At 37.9% G+C, this 10,000-nt stretch overlaps 1 protein-coding gene and 1 long non-coding RNA gene across 13 annotated transcripts in view; one reads left to right on the forward strand and one right to left on the reverse strand.

Moving 5' to 3' along the window:
• dlg1a (discs large MAGUK scaffold protein 1a) overlaps positions 1 to 10,000 on the forward strand; it is a 242,441-nt gene that overhangs the window by 35,369 nt on the left and 197,072 nt on the right. The gene's annotated exons all lie outside the window — the stretch shown is intronic.
• Positions 3,911 to 10,000, reverse strand: part of LOC130230781 (uncharacterized) — an 18,189-nt gene continuing 12,099 nt past the window's right edge. The window contains exons 3-4 of the long non-coding RNA XR_008837980.1: positions 9,648 to 9,728; positions 3,911 to 3,950 (exon numbers count right to left, since the gene is read on the reverse strand). This is a non-coding gene — a long non-coding RNA (uncharacterized LOC130230781). The remainder of the gene's footprint in view (positions 3,951 to 9,647; positions 9,729 to 10,000) is intronic.

Consider the following 10,000-nt stretch of genomic DNA (forward strand, 5'->3'; position numbering starts at 1 on the left):
CAAGATGTAAAACTTTTTATGACATGATGGCAAGTGGCAATCTTGGGTTAATGCTCATTGCTATGTCAGTCATTTCAGTTTCGAAAGTGAGTCCATGAGTGAGCTCATACACAATCTGAATGGATTGTAAATTAGAAGGAATGCAAAGACTGTTATTCTCATAATCACTGAAAAGTTGGCAATTGTCTCATTGCTGTTTCTTAATATTCTCTTATAATCATTTAATCATGCACAATTAATCATTTTTTAATCATGTCTACACTTGTTATATTGAGAGAATTTGTGGGTGTGCAGTGCATTACTGAACACACCCCTTTGAGCACTGAGTGGATTTTGACTTGAACAGCTCTTCAAGATCAAGCAAGATCAGCAGCTTGAGATTGGTTACATTTCTCAAGGCTGCAAAAACAGTGTAAATACAAACATTTGACCCTCTCCAGAGCACAAACTAAAAATATACACAAAAGTGTTTATTACTTAAAAGGATAGTTCACTGAAAAAAATAATCTTATCATTTACTCACCCCTCGCTTGTTCTTATGAGTTCTTTTCTAGTTTAACACGAGAGCATATTTTGAAAATTGCTGGTAGCTGTCATTATTTGGTGACCCATGCCTTTAGTTTCATTACCTTTTGGCTTGACTATAATGTGAAACATTTAAGAATTCAAACATAGAAAGTCAGTGGATAATAATATGAAAAGATTTGTTAGTTGGTTGTGGTATAAGAAAACATGTTTTAGCCTAGTTTTCGAATCTTTTTGTTGCTCTGCACAGTCTGCAGTTTTAGAGGAAGCACTTTGAAATGTTGTCTGATTAATTTGCACATTAAACAAGTATGTAAAAGAAATATTTCTTTGAATATAAAGAAAATATGCCTTCAAGTATGAAAAAAGAAACAAAAGAACATCGGTCAACTTGTTTTTTAAAGTGTTCTGTAAATCTTAATCTATTTAAAGAGCACCTATTTTACCCCTTTTTCAAGATTTAAGAAGTCTTTTGTGTCTCCAGAATCAGAATCAGTTTTATTGCCAAGTGTGCTTCACGCACACAAGGAATTTGTTTTGGCTACAGAAGCTTCCATTGTAAATAAAGTGACAAGTGACAACACAAAATAAATATGAGAGAAAAAGACGATAAACATTAAACAGAGATGCAGTTAGTCAAGGAATCTGGATGTTGAATTGTATGTACAGATTTGTTGTTAATATACAGGTTATAAGTTGCTGTGTACAAATGCAAATGGAAAAAGTATTGCATTGTATATTGATATAAGGTGCTGTGTACAAGTGCGTATGAGAAAGTATTGCACATATTTATTGCACAGTAGGGGAATATTTAACCGTTCAAAAGGTAGATCGCCTGAGGAGAGAAACTTTTCCTGTGTCTGGCTGTTTTTGTGCTTGGTGCTCTGAAGCTCCGAACAGACGGTAACAGTTCGAACAGGTAGTGTGCTGGGTGTGAGGCATCCAGAGTGATTTTGCGAGCCCTTTTACTCACTCTGGAAGAGTAATGTTCTTGAAGAGTAGGAAGGGTAGTGCCAGTGATTCGTTCAGCAGTCCGGACTATTCGCTGTAGTCTACCGAGGTCAGTTTTGGCAGCTGAGCTGAACCAGACAGTGATTGAAGTGCAGAGGATGGATTGGATGACAGCTGAGTAGAACTGTTCGAGCAGCTCCTGTGGCAGGTTAAACTTCCTCAGCTGACGAAGGAAGTACAGTCTCTGCTGGGCTTTCTTCACAATAGAGTCTATATGAATGTCCCACTTCAGATCCTGAGAGATGGTGGTGCCCAGGAACCTGAATTACTCTACTGCACCCACAGTGCTGTTCATGATGGTGAGTAGGGGGAGTGCAGGGGGGTTTCTCCTAAAGTCCACTATCATCTCCACTGTTTTGAGCGTGTTCAGCTCCAGGTTGTTGTATCTGCACCATAAAACCAGCCGCTCCACCTCCTGTCTGTATGCAGACTCGTCACAGTTCCGGATGAGGCCGATAACAGTAGTGTCATCTGCATACTTCAGGAGCTTGATGGAGGGGTCTTTTGCAGTGCAGTCGTTGGTGTACAGGGAAAAGAGCAGTGGGGAGAGAACACATCCCTGAGGGGCACTAGTGCTGATGGTACGGTTGTCGGATGTGATTTTGCCCATAACGACTAGCTGCTGTCTATCTGTCAGAAAGCTGGTGATCCATTGACAGACAGAGCTAGGAACAGAGAGCTGGGTCAGTTAGACTCGAGCAGTGATGGGACAATGGTGTTAAAGGCAGAACTGAAATCCACAAACAGAATCCTTGTGTAGTTCCCTGGTTTGTCCAAATGTTGTAGGCTATAATGCAGTCCCATGTTGATTGTATCATCCACAGACTGGTTTGCTCTATAGGCAAACTGCAGGGGGTCCAGCAGGGGTCCAGTGATGTCCTTCAGATATGCTAGCACCAGTCTTTCGAATGACTTCATGGCTACAGATGTTAAGGCCACAGCTTTTTGTGTTGCGCCTTTAATGCTAGTTCTCGCCGCCCACCACGAGTGTGCATCAATCTCCACCTCTGCTCTGTCAGATAAACAGCACAGTGACAGACATGAAGGAAGCAGGTCTCATGTAACGTTTGTGAGAAATACTACAGTAAGAGCTTCCCAATGATTATTTGATGTATTTGTTGTGGAGTTAATTCAGGCCTGTCAATGAGTCAAACACAATGTTGTTACAAAGTTCATGCACACACACAGCGCACATGCTTAACTTTGCACTGTTTTTGCGTGCAAATGAGACAGGATAAACGTTATTAACAGTAATAAACAGTATGGATAGCCGTTAATGTCCAAAATAAACCTGATTTAACATACACAAACTGGGATTTAAGCGTCTTCTTTTATAATTGTACAGACATACGACTGGGGTGATAAAGACAGTAAAATCGCTGTAATTCATTACAAACATGCACTGTTTAAAACCGTTTTAAACTTGTAAAACTCATTGTTGATCACATTTAATGATGATTGATGATCACAGCGAGCTCAACAGATCCCGGTTTCTATGTGCTTGTCCTGCTTGTGGTTATGATTATATGCTTTACTAGGGAGACATGTTAATACGCTACTGTCATTTAATTTGGTGGGCAACCACACTCCTACGTCCTACATTGCAGTGGGCCTCAAAATGGGAGGGATTTGGATCCTATTTTAACATCAGGAAATTTAAAAAAAGAGACTTATTGTCTTTATATCACCCCAATATGACTGTGGACACACTATAACTACACACAGTCCTGTCCAAACAGCTTACAAAAGATGAGTTTCATCACAGGTGCCCTTTTAGTCTTTTCTGTGAACCTTACCCTCCCAAATCCCACATTTATTTTTCCTCTTGTCAAAGCAATTTGATACTGCCCTCTATTGTATTGAGCAGAACCAGGAAATGGTTTGTGTTGGGGAGAACACTGGATGGCCACAGTGTTGTGGTCACATAAAAACTGTAAACAAAACCTGAATCTTTGTGGTCTTATAACACTGATGCTCCAAAATCAATAACTACATTTCAGTTACATTTAGATTTATACAAGTGTTGTGTTTTAATTGACACCCTCGCTAAAACAAGTTATCTCATAGGACTTTGTATGCAATACTATACCTTCAAATTTCAATCAAAAGATTTTTGTGAAATTACTTGCAAGGATGCCTAGGCCGTTATGGACAGTCAAACCTTTAGTGCAAGCATCAGAGTGAATTTATTTATGTATCTGTATTTATGTATTATGTTTAATAACCTCATAAATGTTTGATGAGCAGTGATTACAAGTTTAATAATACCTGCATGACTCATGATTTCAGGAAACTACAATAGAAAAAATAAATGCTTCAAGGCAAAAGAGCGTAATGTCCCATTGATTCTGTACTTCACATTTTGACCACAGAGGGGAGTTCCTTCTCTTCCTCCACACGCGCTGGAACTGAATCTGTGGGGTTTTCAGAAAGGAGAAGGTCTTTCTATTAGTAATTCCCCCAGACCTGTCGCCGCCATAGGTTAGCAGTGCAGGTCCAGACAGCAAGAGCAACAGTTCGCCTGTGTGACAGATTGCAGAGAGAAGTGCAGGACCATCCGTGTGGAAGAGTCAGTCATGCAGACACAGCCTAAACATACTCTATACCTTGCTGAGGGCTGAAAATCAAAAAAGGAGAGAGTATGAGGAGCCAAATACTTGCTGGACTGAATAATCTAGTGCTTCACATGAAAGATGCTTCCACTATACTTTCATGCTCCTGCAAGACCCTGCAGGTGAATAGGATAAAAAAGTCAACCAGTAGTAAACTAAAAAACATCCATAAATTAGCAGTTTTCTGTGTTTTGTGATTCATGTTTTTATTTTTCCCTGTTCATCTATGCTTTTGAATTGCATTATGGAATCTTGATCTTCCTTCCAACAACTTTTAATCTTAAAGTATGAAAAGGTGACTTTTATTAACATTTTGAATAGTTTAAATCAGAGGTCTCAAACTCAAATTGGCTGGAGGCCATATCAGTGACTGACAATTTGTAGGAGGGCCGTTTTAACATTTAATGACAAGAAAAAAGTGGAAACCTGACATAATTGATGCATCTTAAGAAAACAGGCATTTTATATGTTTATATTTCAAGCATTTCATGTCACCAGTGATAATGATAATTCCTCCACAGAGTATATGCAGTCTAAACTCTAGCATTTACTTTTATTGTTGTACATATTGAAGGGGTTGTTTAAACTGCTATGAAAATACTACAAATAATTGGCATAATAATTATTATTCTGTCCCACCAATTGCATTGTCCCAATAGTGTAAGAACAGCAGAGAGCAGTTTGGGTAACTTAAGTCAGTGGATCCCAACCTTTTTTCAGTGGAGACCCCCTTTTCTCCTGAAAAATATTGTAAGGCCCCCCTCCACATATTATCACTCATATTAGAGCTGTTGGATTATGGGAAAAATCTAAATTATTATTTTGGTTATAATTGTTATTACAATTATTCAAAACGATTATCAGTTGAAGTCAAAATTATTCGCCCTCCTATGAATTTTTCCTATATTTAAATATTTCCCAAATGACGTTTAACAGAGGAATTTTTCACAGTATTTCCTATAATATTTTTTCTTCTTGAGATTTGTTTTATTTCGGCTAGAATAAAAGCAGGTTTAAATATTTGGAAACCTATTTTAATAGCTCAATGTTATTAGCCCGTTTAAGCAATACATATTTTTGATTGTCTGCAGAAGAAACTACTGTTAAACAATGACTTGCCTAATTACACTAATTAAGCCTTTGAATGTCAATTTAAGCTGAATACTAGTATCTTAAAAATATCTAGTAAAATATAATGTCCTGTCATCATAGCAAAGAAAAAACAAATCAGTTATTAGAAATGAGTAATTAAATCTGTTATGTTTAAACTGTGCTTTAAGCATCTTCACTGTAAGAAAAAAAACTTAAGTTACAAAAGTCCTTCAGTCAAGAGCAATGAGGGATTTTCTCATTTTGATGTTTGATTACTAATAAAAACAGGTGGCAGGAGGAATATTGCGCTGTCACTTTAAGAACGGTGCGGCTCTGATATGGTTTCACTTTCACATGCTTTTTGATTCTTAACTTGTTTGTTTATTACACAAACGAGGGTTAATATGAATAATCACTAATCACCGCACTTTGACACAAATGTGCATGTATTTGATCATTAAAGCGCTAACATTAGGATGGCGTTAGATGTGTGTGCTCTGCTCGTCTCCGAGCCTGTCCGAGGCTAAGCGTGGCGCGCACAAACACAACAGCATGTGCTCTTTCACGCTTTTAAAAATATGAATGATTCGAACGTACGTCAATGAATGATGCGCATCCCGTGCTGCAAAAGTTACATTACAGTACATGCTTGTCGTCATTTTCACGTGGAACTGAGCTTTACAGAGCAACAAATGTGTACAACTGGAAAGGGGGCGGTATATGATGGAATAATCGTTTATCGGTTTTTCGTAATCGTTAGAAGGCAAAATCAAAATCGAAACCAGATTTTCAATTAATTGCACAGCCCTAACTCATATAAGTTTGCAGTAGGTATGACAAAAAATTCAAACAAACTGTATGTTTATTACTATATCTAGATACGTTTATGCACAAATAATAGCCTAATGTAAAATATACAAGCAAAACATCGGGCCATTTGTAATGAGTACACCTTGCGGTCGTCTGGAAAGTCTCATTAATTTTGATGGACTCATGCATTTATTAGCAAGAACGTGGTGCAGATAACATACTGTGGCTGGGTCTGGGACTGCTTGCTTCGAGAAAATGGAATAGAACCATAGTTTAGGTAATTATCATGGTATTTCCTGCGTTTAGTATAGCAGCTAAAGGCGAATCAGTGAGTCTTTTTTTGTAGAAGTGATGTTTCCTCTTATAGCTGTCTGGATGGCCGTAAATGAACCCGTGTGGTATTTCCCCAGCGTGGTGTATCCCGTATGGGAGTGTTAACAGGTTTAGGTGTGGATCAGTAATGCTAAGCAGCCTGATGAGCCATCCATCAATCTTAACGATTTACTGTTGAGAACGTCTCTGCAGCCAGTGCCAAATACTACAGTGTGGATGTCAATAGAGGGAACTTATTTTAAACAGGCGTATACACATTAGTCAACATTTGAAGTGAATCAAAATCTTTTATCAAAGTCTTTTTATTCAACACCCATTCGTCTTAGCATGAATTAAAAAATCTCTTTGATCTACTTCAAATGTTGACTACTCTATATAAAAGTTTTTCAATGTAGATGTATAAATATTTAGCTTGTATTTATATATTTTTTTCTGCAAGGTTTGGGAACGGGACATATTTCTGTCCTTGTGCATAGGTTGGTTTCAGTGTGTTGTTTTGAAGAGTTGGATTCTTCATATTGCGCTGCTTGCTGAGCTGCAGTCTTTTTTTGATTGTAGTTAACAGATGGTCTACCCTTGAGGTTAATAATCAGACTGTTGAGTTGGTACAAATGTTCTTCATGGTCTATTTTTCGTGTCTTTATGCTTTTCTAGCACAGTTTTTCCCCCTGCTGTTACATCTTACAATTGTAAAGTGTGATAACATTTTGCATATCTTTTCTTGTAATGCTGTCATTTATGTGTTGTCAAATAATTGTGAATTAATTAATGATTAATGTTATTTTATTATCTTTGAGATCTCAGCGTTTTTAAAGACATAGTTCACCCAAAATTTTTAATTCTATTATCATTTACTCTCTCTCCATTTGTTCCAAACATGTTTCATTTTTTTCCCTCCTTTCAAGCACAAAAGATAAACATTTATTGACTTTTTTTTTGTTCATGCATTTATGGATGTTGAACAAAATAATTCCAGCATTCTTCAACTCTTGTTTCTGTTCAACAGATAAAAGAAGGAATTTTATACAAGCTTAGGAGTACTTGTAAATGGTGAGAGCGTTTTCATTTTGCGGTTTACTAAACCACTAATTTCCACTGAGTGGTACGGTACAGTATGGTATCACTTTTTGGGTACCCGTTCCAAAGGGTACCTAGCACAACAAACGGGTACCAGAAGGTGGAGCGAGACACACAGCTGAACGCTATTGGATTACGGAGAAACGTCATTAGTGCGTGCATTAGCCAGGAGAATGAAAACAAAGGAAGAGCCATTTTTAAATACAGAGCTGAGACATTACATCATAACACCATATAGGGGGGTCAAAATTAATTGTTTCTTCAGTGCACAGTGATGTAGATTGGGACAATTCGATATCGGTTCAGTAATAGATCATAACCGGTTATTACGTTCTGATGTCATTTATCTCCTATACGCGATGTCGCAGTGGAATACATGGCGAAGGAGGCGAGGGCGACTAAATAAAACACTCCTACTACTTAAAAGGTTGATAATTATGCACATTTCAACTACTTGTGAGTTTGCTTGAAAGTCTTTCATTGACACTAAAGAAGGCGCAGCACATGAGCCGCGTTTTCACTACTAGGGAGAAATACTGTAAAAATCCATTTCTGCCTCTCTCTCTCACTTTGGACATTTGACCCGCTGGCCTGTTTGTCAGGTAACTTTTCCTCTCCTCTCAGCTGTTAAAGCGATACTTGTGGATCCAGACACGAGCGTGCCTGAAGTGCAAGTTTTCTCCACTGTGTCTATTATGGATTACCTGTGATAACCGCACATTATGTGCATATAGACTGTAACTGCGGCTGTTCATCCTGCGTCACTCATCGGTGAACAGCGCTTTCGTTTCTAAAGCCAAAAGCAGCCCTTTCTGTTGAGCAGGTGAAGACAATGATGAATCATGTAAGACGGCGCTCAAAAAAGAAGCGGGATAATATTTACATTAGCTTATTTGCTATAAATGCTCATGCTGTCTTCTGTTTATGTATTGGAGTTTTGTTGTTGATACATTCAGAAAGAGTGTTTTCTTTGAGCAGGTCAAATTAAAGGTACAGTTCATATCTTACTGCTTGTATTAAAGGACAATATTGTATTACAAATAATATATAAATATTACCATATTTATTGAATTTAATAAAAATTCTTGTGTTGTGAAGAAAAAAATCGAATTATGTATGGAAAGCATCGTCAATGCACAGAGATACCGAATTGATGGCATAATTAAGGGCGGGGCCACTTGAGTGACAGCTAGGTGTCGCTGGTTGCCGTTACTTCACCTCAGCTGATTCCGGCTGATTAGCCGCTGAACTCCTACCTATTTCCTACAATTATCAGATGATATGGCATTCTTTGTGCACTTAATTGTGCTCACAAACCATTCACGTGGCCTCCATTTCCCAGGTGAGTGAAATTATACTAATATACCATCTCTATAAATGTATTTGTTTTATTTAAGATCATTTATATTTTTATTTAGTCCTGTAATGTACTCCAGAATCTGACAGATTGATTAGCTGTAGGCTATAGAACAGTCATCTAAACGTTGTCAAACAGTGTCATGCCTGGATTTCTTAAGTAGCCTTGCATTTACCAACACAGACTATATTTTAAGTGTTTGGAAGTAATTCACGTTTTCCTCCTGTGGAAAAAACGCCATAAGAACAATGCTTAGTGGCTCAATATATACAGCAGTGTTTTTAAAAGTCTAAACACTTAATTGATATAGTGTACAACCAAGCACATGTGGTCAAAACACAAACCAGTCGCAGGTAATAAAGTGTTAAGCATTTCTCCCAAAGAAAAGCCTGTCTAAGCAAAATGCTAGCAGGTGTCTGTAGGTCCGCCTCTTTGCCCTTGTTTGATATCCCACAGTCGGTGTAATGACACCGAACAAAATGGCGACTGCTGGCCATGCATACTTGTAGCTTCTTTTGCGTTCTTCAGAAATCTGTGGGTGACGTCACGGATACTACGTTCATATCTTTTACAGTCTATGTTTGGAACACAAATGAAGATGTTGTAAATTAATTCAGAGAGCCTCATTATGAGGATCAACTAGTCATTCATTCAGATAACTGAGAAATGGATTTTAAAAATATGGAATTTTCCTCATCTTTACTCCATATTCACATGTGCCTTGTCCACCGTAATGTAATTTTAAATTATTTATGTTCTCTGCTGAAAGATATCCCTCTTTTTATATTTCATTAATGTCAAAGCACTGAAATAATTGGATTGTTTCAGACCTGTTCTCATCACTTCAGTTCCTCCGGTGGTTTTCTGTCATGATGTGATGGAGAAGATGAATGGCCCATCATGTCACTCCCCTATAAAAAAAGAATGCTATAGCTAAATGCCTCTATGAGTATTAGATATAAATACTGTCGCTCTGTATAATCACAGTGTTTGTGTGTTTGTGGTATTGTCTGAGTATGTTTGTGTCTCTCCTCAGCATGAACAGTGTTTTCTCTGTCTGATAGTAGAGTCTGGCCACTGTGTGTCATCATAACACTTCAGTACAGTGAGTGCAGATTCTCTGTATTTCAGCTTACTGGAAGGGTCACACTCAGATAGACGTAAATACCTTTTGTTATTTGCC

Source organism: Danio aesculapii, chromosome 6, assembly GCF_903798145.1.
Source record: "Danio aesculapii chromosome 6, fDanAes4.1, whole genome shotgun sequence".
In the NCBI taxonomy this organism is placed as follows: Eukaryota; Metazoa; Chordata; class Actinopteri; order Cypriniformes; family Danionidae; genus Danio; species Danio aesculapii.